The sequence below is a fragment of the Chlamydotis macqueenii genome, chromosome 2 (genome assembly GCF_036417535.1).
Source record: "Chlamydotis macqueenii isolate bChlMac1 chromosome 2, bChlMac1.mat, whole genome shotgun sequence".
NCBI classification, from domain to species: Eukaryota; Metazoa; Chordata; class Aves; order Otidiformes; family Otididae; genus Chlamydotis; species Chlamydotis macqueenii.
This window is the reverse complement of record NC_141557.1, coordinates 157,105,688-157,121,085: the sequence shown is the minus strand read 5'-3', so window position 1 is coordinate 157,121,085 and position 15,398 is coordinate 157,105,688.

The window sequence follows — 15,398 nt, the reverse complement described above, 5'->3', positions numbered from 1 at the left end:
GCCCCAACTCTCTCAGCCTGTCCTCATATAAGAGGTGCTCCAGCTCTCAAATAAAATGGCCTGGAAGACCTGACGCAGAAAGAACTGTCAGAATATGGTAGATAACACTGTATTCACTGGAGGTACACCCTTCCTTTCAGAAGAATTTCTGAAGAATAAAAGCCTTCATTTCCCCCTGGCACCAGTCCTGGCTTTGCAACAGCTATGTCCATATTTCACTTCTTTCATCTTAGAGGCTGTGACTCCTTGATAGGTCAGAACTTGCATCACTTCATCTCCCACTTAACTAATTTCATGAGGAAAATGGAACTGCTATGGTGGCAGTTTAAGTGTATTAAAGAAAAAAGTTAATGCAAAATTTTGATTCACCAAATTTAAAGTCCATTTCCATTACACTTAATAAGTTCAGCCTCTCTTAGTTCATCTGTACTTATCTTTAAGTTTGCATGGCTGGGTGGCATTAGAAATAAGAAGATTATTCATAGTAGGGTGCTCTGCCTATGAACTTTTTCTTAGCTCTCAGCAGAGATAAAGAATCTTTGCTCAACTGTGTATCATTCCATAGTCATATGAGTGGTTGGCTTTTCTGTTCTTATAAAATCAAATCTCACACCATCAACCACAGATCTTTCAAAAAATACCAAAAGGGGTATAATTAATTCAAACAGAGTAATCATTAAAGTATGAGGACAGTCTGACACATGCTTTTTTACTTCCCTCCGAGCATACATGAATTATGAGATCCAAATCACAGCTCTTGTAAGGGACTAATTCATGCATTTGTGCAGGGAGAGGGGAGGTAAGGGAACTTGCTACTTGAATTCTCACCCTTTCGCTGTAAATCCGTGCACAAACCATTTGGGTATGAAGGCCTGACTTGTGCTGTAGTACACAACATCAAGGAAAAGCAGGCGAGGAAGTGAGCCCAAGGAAAAAGCTCTGTAACGATTGACATTAACATGGTGGGGAGGAAGCATGCTAAAAGGCTGCCCCTGGGGAGGCAGCAGGTGCTTAAATTCTGACAGATTTAAGGAGTGACTGGGGGAAAAAAGCAAGAGAAAAACTTCCACACAATCTTGCAGCAGCAGCAGCTGGTGCATCCCTGCCTGTGGAGTCAAGCAGAGGGAGCGAAGCCCTTGGAGCCGGCATGGGAGCAGGTGGGGGAAGGCGCTGCTGTTATTTGCAGCAGACGTTCCTTAGCAACAACCTTGAGCAGATGGGAGCCCGAGTACCACTGTGCAAAGGCTCCATCAGCAGCCCCTCATCCCACTCAGCCTCTGCCCTGGGCAGGGGGAAGCAACACAAAGTCTAGAGAGAGCTTTTTTCCCGATAAAAAGAAAGGAATAATGAGATCACCTTTGCTTGTGCTAAATTGAAGCCCAAAGAGACATGAACAAATTTCATTAAACAAGTTTGATAAATACCAACAACACTGTTGTAATTTAATAGTGGCAAGTAATTACAGAGGTGTTATACATACACATACATACCTACAAACATATTCTTTTACTATGGCTGAGTAACTCAGATTTCTAGGGATGCTGAGAAATCTTGGCAATGTAAAGAACACATATGTGACCAAGAGTATCTTAAAGCTATCCCGAACCACTTGGAGGAAAAAAAAAAATGAAAAAAAAAAAGAAGGAAGATACCAGGTCTTAATCTGCATCCAAAGTAAAATATAATGTGATGGATGATCAACAGTTAAAAAGGTTGTTTGAAAATGGACAGTTCACAGATGTGGAGGATTTCAGAGAAAGTCTGCATTGACAGATGGATGTATTATCAAATTAAAGAAAACAGGAACCTTCTGTGGGGTAACTAATCAATCTTGTACATGGAGAATGTGGAGAATGATCAAAGTTGAACTCAGCTAATAGCAGAGGTGGAGCTGCCTGTAGGCAATGCCCATAAGACTGTAACAAATACCAGCAATTTGCGCAGGCACTGTTTTCTTCCTTCAAAATCAGGAATGCAGAATTGAGCACTCGAGTATCGTGTATTGTCTTATTGTATATGTAAGTATTTTCTCATTGTCGTTAAAGAATAAGAAATTCTACTGCCTGCATTTGAACTGGTATTATGCCCTTGAGACTTCACTGTAATCTGCATGCAAAAGCAAGGAGGAATAAAAGTACAAAGGCCATAAAACTTCATGGTCAATAAAGAGCCATAATTGTCTCTAGGGGGAAGGACAAAAGCCCTCTTTTCAGAGTCTGTTCATAATAAGAAGTGGTGAGATTTCTTGCATCTTCTCAGGGGCAGGATGTTGTTTGAAACACGTTTATGGACAAATTAGGATTATATCAGCCAGACTTGTGCCCTCAATGCCTTTTTTCTATTAATATCACCTTTAATGAAAACCTGATAGATTAATTGATTTACCTTGGTTGATTATCTTGATTAATCAGGACCTAGGTGAACATCTTAAAGACTTCAGAACAGCTCTGTAGCCAGCAAAAGCATATAAACACTTGATTATGTATTCTGGTGAGTCAAGCTCACCCATATGGGATCTCATCTCCTGTGTCTCCATTTCCCTTCTGCTAATCTAACCTCTTAGCAACATTTTAGCAATTCCTGTGGGTGATACAAGCAGTGAATAGAAATTGGAAAACTACAGATGAGTCTGAACTTACTTGCATTACAGCCAACGGATGCTTTATTCCATTAACGTCAAGGACACTAGTCTGAGCAATAATGGTATTTAATATTATTTATTTGGCAATGTCTGGACAAAAGGAGAACTCCTCCTTTTCCTTGATTTTGTAGACCAAAAAGAGGGTAAATAGTGTAAGGCTGAAGTTTTCTTTCTTATCAGAATTCGCTGATTAGCCAGAATTGTGCAATTTTGAGGAGATGGTTAATTTTACAAGCTTCTCATGTGTACCCTACAAGTTTGCCTATTTCAAACCCACTACTTCAAAGTCCACTTGCTCATCCACCAGATTACAAAAGTTTCTAATGATTCTCAGTTTCTTGACAGCTAACCTGCCAGATAAGGCAAGACCACAGCATAGAGCCACTTCATGGATCCTGAAGAGTCAAAACTCCCTCCCTGCTAGCTAGCAGACCGCCGTGCTTCCAAGGTCTCCAGGGTCTCCATAGCTCCTGCTCATCAGCTCCAGAGTTAGGGCTCAAGACCCTCTCAGAGGCAATTTTCAATTCTTAGTTTTCCTCTGAGAAACAATAAAACAAAATTTCAATATATCAGATCATATGTAAAATACTTCCCTACCCAGACTCTTAAATCTAATACCTGGGAACAGCTTGAACAAGCTTTAGCACACAGGCAAAATAATATCTTTTTGTTAAGGATGTAGCCAGGCAAGTATCATTGCATGGTCTCAGGCATGACCACTACTTAATTTGCAATTGCTGCTCTATCAGGTTCATTTCTATGCAATATGAACCAGACTGGACTAAACCATGGAGGAAGGGGCTATTTATTTATTTGTTTGTTTATTCTGCACTATGAAAGTGTCGTAGTTCAGCCCTGATCAGGACCAGACTACACAGTCTCTCTCCCGCTCCCCCCCACCCTCCGAGAGAACAGGGGGAGATGATATAAGAAAAACGGCTCAAGGTTTGAGATAAGGACGGGGAGAAATCCTTAAAGTTACCGTCACGGGCAAAACAGACTCGACCTGGGGAAAACTATTCATTTATTTTCTAAAATTAGCAGGAGAATGAGACAGGGAACAAGATAACCTCCCCCCACCCCTCCCTCTTCCCGGGCTTAACATTATCTCTACTACCTTCCCCTCCCGAGCGGCACGGGGGGGGGGGAAAGGGAATGGGGGTCGCGGTCAGTTCATCACGCGTTGTTTTACGCCGCTGTATGATCGTCGGGGGAAGAACTCCTCGCATTCCTCCTCTGCTCCAGCGTGGGGTCCCTCCCACGGGCCACAGTCCTTCGTGAAACTGCTCCGGCGTGGGTCATCTCTTCCACGGGGTGCAGTCCCTCTAGAACAGCTGCCCCAGCGGGCCCTCCACGGGCCACAGCCTCCTTCAGGCCTCCACCTGCCCTGGCGTGGGGTCCTCCACGGGCTGCAGGTGGATCTCTGCCCCTCCGTGGACCTCCATGGGCTGCAGGGGGACAACCCGCTCCACCATGGTCTTCACCACGAGTTGCAGAGGAATCTTGGCCAGGAGCCATATTACTCCTCCCCCTCCTTCTGAACTGACCTTGGCATCTACAGCCGTTCCTTACAACAGGCTGGCAGACGCCTCTCAGGATCCTTTTTACATCTTATTCACTTCTCATCTCCTCTCCACTTCTTGCAGCCGGGCCGGGCCGAGTTGGGCCCAGTCGGCTGCCCAGCGGGAGGCCAGAGGGTGAGGCCTGCAAGGCCCATGAGGCTCGCGCCTCCCCCTCTCTGCCCCCCGCTCAGCTGCTTCACATCTTCTCCTCTCTTTTTCCTGTTTTCCCCTACTTAAATACATTATCGCAGAGGCGTTATCACGGGACATTCTGCTACCAATTGGCTCGGCCTTGGCCAGCAGCGGGTCCGCCCTACGCCCGGCCGAGTCCACTGAACAAAGGGGAGCGACTTCTAGCAGTTTCCTACAGAAGATACCACCTTAGGCCCCCCCTCACTAACAAAACCAGAACAGAAAGTCAAGGAGGTTTTGCAGAATGAATTACACAGCTCAGCTAAAAGGGCAGCAACCTTCAGTCAAAACATACTACCGTCTTGCCCTTCCAGATGTGAGCCTACGTACACATCTGGCAACACCTAGAAACTGATTGTGCTGAATCCATGTGTACCTGCATTGACTTCTCCACTGCACTGCAAAACATCAGTGATAGCATTTCGCTAAATATTATTCCTAGCCGCCTTAATGTGAAACAAGTTTGATTTAAATTGATCTAGGAGTGTCCAGGTAGGGATTTGCAGTACTTTTGTTATGTTGATTGATATAACTTCTTCACTTGTTATGTGGATTGATATCACAACAGCTACAAGTAGTACAAGTGGGCAGGTAAGGGTAAGATAAGGTAAAAAAGCAATATTATTTTTGCTGTTGTTATTATTTTAGCAGTCTTTCTCCAATCAGTAGCAGCACTTACAATTTGCCATCTTCTTAGCCATTATAAGGCAACAGATCTCTAAATGTAGTATGGACAAGGACTAAGGTTAGTGGGCAATGCCCACACACAATATCCTTGCCTCATGGCTGCTGCCAGCATGCCCATTTTCCTTTTTGTTTGATTAGGTAATTTAAAATAGCTTCTCCCACCCCTCTTCACATCCACAAAGCAAAAGCCACTATTGACATTTCCAAGACAAGAATATGTAGTTTTGTATTCTTTATCACTTTATCCTCCATCAGAGCTGATTCTTTTAACTGGTAGGAAAGCAAACTTCACGTTTCATAGAATATGCCCTTTTTAATGCAAAGCATTAGCTAGAATGACATTTCAGCACTGATCCTGAGAAAAGGACATTGCAAAGTGTCTTTATGGTGAGATAAATCCAGTGTAGCATGAATAAAAAATTTCCAGTGCATTTCCATTCTGATTACATATCTACTTGGAAATCTAGATAGCTTGTTTAAATCGTCAATCTACCGCGTTCAATGCCATGGAAATTGCAAAGAAGTTCTGCCTTGCAGGACCTCCTACACTGTTGTCTTGAACAAATTTGAATGTGCCTATATACAAAGCAGAGAAATTTGATTGTGACACTTCTCTGTATGGATTGTGTCACTTTTCATACTAAACTGACTTTTTCAGGCTTCAGTTCAGCAGGTTATGTCTCTTGACTCCAGAATAATTATTTTGAAAAAGACTGATTATTTTCTTTACTTCCATAGTAAATCTATTCTATCTGTTGGTTTTTTTTTTGGTTTTTTTTTTTTTTTAAAGGTTCATAGGATCTTTTTCATAAAGGATCCACATCCTGTATAATTTACTGTAGTCCTATTGTGCAAGTATTGTTATTCTTATATTTTCCAGTTATAAAAATAATTACATGGGAAACAACTCCCTATTTCATTTTGTGAAGATTCATCCTTTTCTAAAAATTGCAGTATTCCAGCTAATCCCTGAAGACAAAGAGGAAATTTCCCCGCCAATGATGCAGGCTTCAAATAGCAAGTGATGTATTTCTGGTGCAAGCATTGTACTTGTCACCCAAGAATACAGATGGTGACCTGTGGGACAGGGAAAATCTTGGTGCAGATTTCTCCAACCAATCCATTTGCTTACAAGTTACTTTGCTCTCAATATACTTCACGTATTACACATCATAGTCACTACAGGATACAAGATACAATGCTGAGGCTGAAGTGAACAATTGCAGAACAAACTTATATTTAACTCTGATTTATAAGAAGGAAGGACTATGATCTTAAAACTGCTATTTAAAAAAAAAAACTTTCAAAGAAAAATAAAACCCAAGGTGGAAGAAGTCATTCTTGGGCAGCTTCTTGGACACCTTTTCTTTCCCCCCCTTTTTTTTTTTCCTCAATTCTGACATTGCATATTTATTTCACTCCTTTTTGGGTTTGACACTGAGAAATCCCATTATATGAAAGTCCCTGTATTTCACTTACCCCTAAGGATACTTAAAAATAGCAGGTTTTTGTGTGTCTTCATGGTATTTCTTTTAATATATCTTTTTCCTTATTTTTTAATTTTAGAAGTTGTCTAGTGTTAAATATTTCTGATGTTCTGACACACTCTTATTTCAAGCCTCCTAGCACTTCTGCAGAATCACCTCCTGCAGGAGTGAGGTGCAGCTTTCAAGCCAGATTGCTTTACAGTTTTCCAGTGACAGCTGTCCCTCTCCTTGTTTGCCTTTCTGAAATAAGTATAATGCCACCTTCATGGTACAGGGGCAGACTAACAGCCATGTCCTAAGTTCTTGTTTAACAGCATCATCCCTTCTGCAAGGCAGAGAGAAGGACCGCCGTAACGCCAGCACACAGAAGGTGGGGAATAAACCACCTTAATCTCTCCAGCCAGCTTGTGGCGTGGCTTGGATGAAGACTGTACATAGAATCATAGAATGGTTAGGGTTGGAAGGGAGCTTTAAAGGTCATCTAGTTCAATCCCCCTGCAAGGAGTAGGGACATGCCTGACTTGATCAGGTTGCTCAGAGCCTCATCCAACCTGGCCTTGAATATTTCCAGGGATGGGGCATCCACCACCTCTCTGGGCAACTTGTTCCAGTGTTCCACCACTCTCATTGTAAAAAATGTTTTCCTTATGTCCAGTCTGAATCTACCTCCTTTTGTTTTAAAACTATTACCCCTCATCCTTTCACAACAGGCCCTGCTAAAGAGTTTTCCCCCAAGAAACAAGAGAACATAAACAAAAGCGTCTCAGATTTGGTTTGTCTAACTACTACCACAGCTGTAGGCTCATTCTGACCTCTGTTCTGGACAATTTACATGTGTAAGAGGAGTTAATCTTTCATACATTCTACTTAAATATTAGTACACACTCTCTTTCTTAAAGCAAAACTCCATGCCTGTGTCCAAGCCTCCCACCATCTAGGACCCAGAGCTATGTCTTCATGAACATATACCTACAGCCATCACTTTCATCCCAATACCTTCCATATCTGCACTTGCATCACCAATTCAGTGCTTCTTGCCTCATCCTTCCTTACCAGTTTTTTCTCACTCATGCTCTCGGATATTAATGGCCAAGCAAGTATTTAGACAGAAGTGCATGTGTTTTTACCCCTCAGCTCAGTTATCTCTCTTTGAAGAAACCAATAGAAGCAGCTGCCTTGCTTCTTTTGCATTTGCTTGTGCTCTGTCAATGGCATGCACAGTATGCTTAATAAACTCCAGAATAAACTATTCCAGACTCATGAGCTACTTGCCTATCTGTCTCTTCACTAGCAATAAGGTCACTCTTAAAAATAAAGCAATAAAACTTCCTGTAAGTAGAAGGAAATGACCTTTATTTGTTGCACATCTAAGAAAACTGCATAAAAATAACATGAAGACTGTGACATGAGATAACCAAAGACAGTAAATTTAGGTTGACATTTTGTCCTTAACTTGAACTGTTCAACAAGAAAGTATAGAGTGAAAACAAAGATTTGGCCTTAAATCAGATTCTCTTGGGATATGTCATTCTGCTAGATGCTTAATATATTTTCAGGTACTTCCTGAGTTGCCTGTTATATGAGTCAGAATCACTAGGAAAGTAGGAATGGTGAAAGACCATCACTGGGGATCAGAGTCCCTTAGGACCAGATGCTATAAAGCTAAATCACAACAACAGAGTTAAATGCCAGAAGGGATACAACAAATGAGCCATTCAGACAGGTAAGGGGAGGGAGAAGAAGAACAGGCACTGGCTGAGTGGATCTGATAACAAAAAGAAGGAAGGTCAAAAGAAAAAGGCTTATGAATCTTGACATCGAGGTTTCTTGCACATGTGGGAGTTATGGTATGGAACGTATCAGTAAGCTTGAGGAAGAGAAACACGCATGTGAGGCTATCTTCTGTTCTTAGTCATCTAGAAGAGTCTTTTGTGTGATGGTGGGGTTTTATAGTCTATCCAGTTTGAAGCTAAGTATCCTGAGATTAAAACCATACAACAAAACGTCTTAATATATAAAATGCAAAACCATACCAAGTTAGACTTGGGACACTTGCGGGAAAAATTCTCACACTCTGAGAAGTCAGACTGCTTTCCAACCAGGTAGCCAGTGTAGGTGTTTTGGTTCATATTTGAACACAGTTGAATTCTCATTTCATTTCTCTTTATATTTAATGACTGCAAATAGTCAATGAAGTTCAAGGAAAAAAAAAACCAACACAACACTAAATTAATCCTTCTAAACCTGATTCCCCTCACTTAACACAAATTTAAGGAAAACAGAGGCACTGAACAGAGATTACTTAGAGTTTTTATTTAATCTATGTGAAAATATATTCAATACATGAATCATGATGTGTTGTTCGTCACGGGGTTGTCCCTTGTCATTGATGCTCCAATAAGGTTCAGTGCCCTCCAGAAACACTGCCTCTGGATGTTTTCTCAAAAGACAAAGTCCCACACTGAGCAACAATGAACAAGTCATTTGTCATCTGATAGTTCCCATCCACCTTGGCAGAGGAAGAAGTAGTAGAAGTGCCCCATGAAGGCTAAGTCTTTCCCACCTGAAGGACAAATTGTTGTGGTTAACTACAGTGGGGAGCTAAGTACCAGACAGCCACTCGCTCACACTCTCAGTGGGATGGAGAAGAGAATCAGAAGGGCAAAAGTTTGAAAAGCCCTTGCAAACTCTGCTCCTCCCTCTGTTTTAAATCTGCTCTTTAGACGAGTTTTTGAAATGCAAATGTTGATAGCAGGACTAGGAAGGGAAACTCAAGAGCTGAATGCGAAAAGGTAGTGTACTCACCAGAGATGGTCTTTCTCACCTAGTAGAAATATGCACAGCTGGAAACATAAGCTGGAAAAAAAGAAAAAAGAAGCCAAACTTGAATGTGAGTAGTGAAACATTCACGTATCTTGCCAAGAGAAAATTTTTGGTCATAATGGGATTTTTTTTTGTTGAGGTTAAACTGTAGCTTTATAGTTTTGCACCCCAAGACACAACACGTGGATCATAAAGTGGTTCTTTCTGGCCTCAAATATACAAGAAGACATTGATCCCAGGTGAAAATCTGAATAAAGTTCAAAACATTTTTTAATACTTGTTTTTCTGTAGTATCTACTTTTCTCAGATAGATACTGTCTTTTCTTCATTGCTATCCTTGTAAGCCCTTGGAAACCCTCACCAGGGCTATAGGCCAGTGTCTTGTTGTTCCACATACTGCACAGATAGATAACAAAAAAAAGGCATCCTCTACCCCAAAATTTCTCACAGTAGAGCTGAAACTGAACATCTGGGTAGAGTTGGAGAAACCAAGAAAATATAGAAGCAAAAATTCAGGCTGCAGAGGCCAGGGGATTTATAACGTTGTCTTTTGTAGGGTTCATGATGAGGATGGACTTTAAGGGTATTTTGAAAGGATGAGGCTATGAATTTTTCATTTGTTATGGGAAATGCATGACAGTAAGGTAGGGGGCAACAAGTGGAAGCTGGCAGATCATGGGTGGAGTGGAGGCAGGAGTTAACATTGTGATACTGATTGAAAGAGTCTGGGTGCATAATTCAGTTAAGTTCATCTAGTTCAGTTAAGGTAAATAGGTGCTTTGGTTTTATTTTCTAGTAACAAGAAAGGAGAATCCCAAGGGAAGTCCAAAAAAGATGACACGAGAAGGGAAACGTCGTCAAAGTAGCAGCCTGAGTGAGCACTCCTGACAGAAATGACTTGCAAAGACTTCCGAGATGAAGGCTTGTGCTTATGATGGAGTGACAGAGAAGCATCTTGCTGAATTGGAACAAGAACTGACCAAAACCTGGGCAGGAATGTCAGAATGGATGCAAAAGTCTGTTTAGAAGAGATTAAGACCTAAATTTGAAGAAAACTAAGGACCTGCAACATCAACAGAACAGTGGGATTAACTATAGCAAACCATTTCAGACAATGACTGTAGACAGTGCCTTAAGAAGAGCAGGAGAGGGAGATAGGGCAGATGTTGAAAAGGCAATTAGGGTTTTTTTCAGGTTTAATTGTCTGTTGCTTTTACTTCTTTTTTTTTTTTCTTTGAAGATATGTGAGATAAAGAAACAAATAGGTCATGATAGGTTGCCCAGAGAGATGCCCCATCCCTGGAAACATTCAAGGCCAGGTTGGATGAGGCTCTGAGCAACCTGATCTAGTCGGGGATGTCCCTGCTCCTTGCAGGGGGGTTGGACTAGATGACCTTTGAAGGTCCCTTCCAACCCTAACCATTCTATGATTCTATGATTCTAAGAGAGAAATGCTCGCGAGATGGGAGAGTCATTGGGCCAAGAGAGCACACAGAGAAGGGAAGTGGATCAAATTCTTCTGCCTCTCAGATTGGAGGAAGAAATCTAAATTTAAACTATAAAATTTCTTCACGTTTTGTCAAAATACATAAAGGAAGACCCAAGTTAGTGCACTCCCGAAGGAATGATGAACCCCAACCTCAACTATAATTTAAGCACCAGAAAATCCACGTGGGAGAGGAATGTTATGAATTCTACATCCATAGAAACATCTTTAATAAGAACAATTATCTTGACATGAGAGTCCACACCAGTGGAGGCTCCACCATGCATGTTTTACTGCTCACAGGAGCACTTAGTAAAACAATAGACTCAATTAAATATTAAAATATTTAAATATTAAAATATTCCTCAATTCCATTTTTGCATCTTCTGATGTGTATTTTATTCTTTTCAAAGCAAATGAGAGAGATAATAGAAAGAAATAAACAAAAACCCCTGCAATCACTGCTTTTTAATCACAGTTATCTGGAAGGGATGACAAATGATCATGAGTTACTGTGGGTTTTCGTTGCACATCATGACTGCATCACAGTGTCACTGGTATGTTATTAACTTAATTGTGCTCTCTTCCTTCAGCAGAACGAGTCCTGACTGAAAAGCCAAACACCTCTGGTGAGAATTCACAACATACTTTGTGACTTCCTCCCAGTGTCGATAAGAAAAATTATTACTGAATGGTCTTTTATATTGACTGAATGTCTTTCTGTTTCTATTATAGAAATTTTACTGAGTAGATAGCTTATTAAAATAATTTTGGTAAGTAACTTTGTACATTTTGACAGTGTAAAAAGCTACTATCAGTTTACATTTCTGAGTTAAAACCAAACCATGTTGTAGATAAATTCCCTTATGAGTCCTAACACATAAAGTTTTATTCATTTTTAATTTTTATTTATTTTTCCATTTTAACAAGAAAGTTTTAACAATGTTTTTTTTTCTCCATTCAGGCCTCATTGCAATTTCAAGGTAAGATGTTGGGAAATATTGTGTCACTGTGTAAAAAAAAAAAATCAAACCAAAGTGGTAGTTCATCATGACAAGACAACATATCACTGCCCACCTGGGATGCCAAGAGGAAAATCAAAGCGAGCACTGGTGTTTGTAGGCTCTTGCACAACATGACAAATGTACATTGTGATCTCAAGAGAAAGGAAGATGAGCTCAGGAAGTGTGTACTGAACGGTGCTCTGTCTTTGAGAGTCAGCAGCACTAGGAGCAACTGCAGTTCCAGTAAAGCTCTGCTACCTAAACCACTTTTATATTGAGCTGTTGCTAATCAATAGGAAGAACTCCTGTTTCTGTCTCTTCTACAGGAAAGACTCCACATAGACCTCCTACAACATGTTAATGGCTGATGGGTGGCCTTTGAGCCCCTTCTAAGAGCCAGCAAGGAAGGGCAGAATTCACGGGCTGGGATCCGTCTTGCTTCGCATGCCAAGGAGAAGGTGTATCTTCTGCAGGCTCATGATAAATGATCCTCCATTTACAGTGGAGCAAGGCAAGAGATATTTGGTGGGTGGCTAGCGCCATCCTAGGGTGGCTCCTAAGGGAGTTGCTGAGAGTCTTAGTGCACTGGTGGGATGTGATTTTGCTTAAAAAAAGGAAGGAAGAAGGAAAGGAGAGGAGAAAGGGATAGGTACAGGGTGGCATCTTTTACTTGTAGCTTCCTCCTGGGCTATGCTGATGCCATGAAGTTGCTGCCTGTCACAGCCTCCCAGTGCAAACAAGAGACAGAGGAACTGCCATGCATTCACCACATTGCCCTGTACAAAGTGTCTCTGATCCACTCAGAGGAAAACATGTACCATGTTACTCGGTTTATCATCAAAAGTGAGGGGTACTTCAGGAGACCAGCACTGAGACTGACCCTGGAAAGCAGCAGGGGAAGTAAGTTGCACCTGGAAGATAGCTGAGTTTCTCCTCCCCATTCTGTGCAGTAGGGGGACATTAGCTCCTGTGATTGAAGCCTACACATAGAGATTAAAAAAAAAAAAAAAAAAATCAAAATAACTTCCACAATCATGAAGGCTGGGAGTGTTTAGTTTAGACTTGACTGTTACTTTCTTCTCCACACTGGGACTGGACCACTGTGAGATGTAAAGAAGCATTGACTCTATTAGGTTTTAGCTATTCACCATATTAATCATAATCTAGCTCACCTTTCAAAAAGTAAATAACATCTTTAAGATTATCAGACTCAGTTTTGAGCAACATTTTTCTTATTAAACAAGCACATAAGACTGGGAAAAATCAATAGTAGAGTTAGACTAGCCTTCATGTAGAGGGTGTTTGTTATCACCCGTAAGTCACTGTAAAAGATGACAAAGCTGCCACATCATGGAGAAAACTAATTTTACAGGGCTCAGATAGGTTCAAGTTCCCATCTTCTCCCCTCCTGTAATTCAGTGCATCATGTGTTTCCACCAGCTAAATGAATGTACTAGCCTGCCAGACACAGATGGTCACCACAGTGACAGAGCTCAGTGTGCTAATTTCCATTTTATAGGCCATGATTCCTTCTCTTTTCTCTTTAGCAATAAAGAAAATAACTCTAATTCTTCACAGACAATGCAAGTTGGTGTGACTGGGCAACTGTAACAGCCTACAACTGCAGGTGGCTGCTTGTATTGGAAATTACTGTACATCAGTGAAAATAAATACATATGTGTTAGATGTTAAGGATAGTGAGAAAAAAAAATAATACTGGCATTAAAAAGAAACTAAGTGGGCTTGCAGTAGTACCTGTAGTGGTACCAATCTCAGACATATAAGAAATTCCTTCTCCTCCACTCTGTAGCTACTAGTTGGGTAGAATAAAATTCTGTTCTACTAGTAATTTTCACAAAATCATAGAATAACAGAATTATAGAATCATAGAATCATTTAGGCTGGAAAAGACCTTTAAGATCATCGAGTCCAACTGTAAACCTAACACTGACAAGTCCACTACTAAACTATGTCCCTAAGTGACATATCTACACATCCTTTAAATACCTCCAGGGATGGTCATTCAACCACTTCCCTGGGCAACCTCTTCCAGTGTTTGATAACTCTTTCGGTGAAGAAATTTTTCCTAGTATCCAATCTAAACCTCCCTTGATGCAACTTGAGGCCATTTCTTCTTGTCCTATGGAATGTTACTTGAGAGAAGAGACTAACATCCAGCTTGCTACAACCTCCTTTCAGGTAGATGTAGACAGCAATAAGGTGCCCCCCCAGCCTTTTTCTCCAGGCTAAACAAACCCAGTTTCCTCAGCCACACCTTGTAAGATTTGTGCTCTAGACCCTTCACCAGCTTCATTGTCCTTTTGTGGATATACTCCAGCACCTCAATATCCTTCTTTTAGTGAGGGGCCCAAAACTTAACACAGTATTCGAGGTGCAGCCTCAGCAGTGCCAAGTAAAGGGGATGATCACTTCCTTACTCCTGCTAGCCACACTGTTTCTGACACAAGCCAGAATGCTCTTGGCCTTCTTGGCCACCTAGGCACACTGTCAGCTCATATTCAGCTGACTATTGACCATCACTCCCAGATCCTTTTCCACCGGGCAGCTTTCCAGTCATGTAGCTTTTCCAACATGTAGCATTGCTTGAGGTCATTGTGACTCAGCTGCAGGACCTAACACTCAGTCTTGTTGAATCGCATACAATTGGCCTCTGCCCATCGATCCAGCCTGTCCAGATCCCTCTGTAGAGCCTTCCTACCCTCCAGCAGATCAACACATCTGCCCAACTTGGTGTTGTCTGCAAACTTACTAAGGGTGCACTGGATGCCCTTGTCCAGATCATTGATAAATATTAAACAGAACTGAGCCCTGGGGAACACCACTTGTGATTGGCTGCCAATTGATTTCACTCCATTCACCACAACTCTTTGGGCCCAGTCATCCAGCTGTTTTTTTACCCAGCAAGGTGTAAGCCCACCCAAGCCAGGAGCAGTCAATTTCTCTAGGAAAATGCTGTGGGAAATGGTGTCAATGGCTTTACTAAACTTTAGGTAGACAATATTCACAGCCTTTCCCTTATCCACTAAGCAGGTCACCTTGTCGTAGAAACAGGTGCAAAGCTTCCCAGTTCACTTCTGTTACCTAGATTAATGGGCTATTATTTTCTGTGTTTCTCTTACTACCTTTGTTAATTCTGACTTGAAATGTAGCTACTGATGATCAATAGGGCCTGCAATATGCACATACGTACATTATTAGAAGTAATAAGTCATGCACAGAACTCATAGCTGAGAGTTTACTTTGTCTGGAGAACACAGCTACCAGTTTCATAACCTTCACCTGTCCTCTGCATATATTTTGATAACTAGTATTGAGTGACTCTATAAAGTGAATACTGCAACCTGTATCACAAAATTAATCAATAATACTTGCTATCCTTGATATTACATACTAGGGACATTTAATTGTACATCTCTGGAGCACGGGGTTGTTTCAACAATGTGTCAATATTAATAGCTGGTTGAAATGAAAAACAAAAATTTTATTCCATGTTTA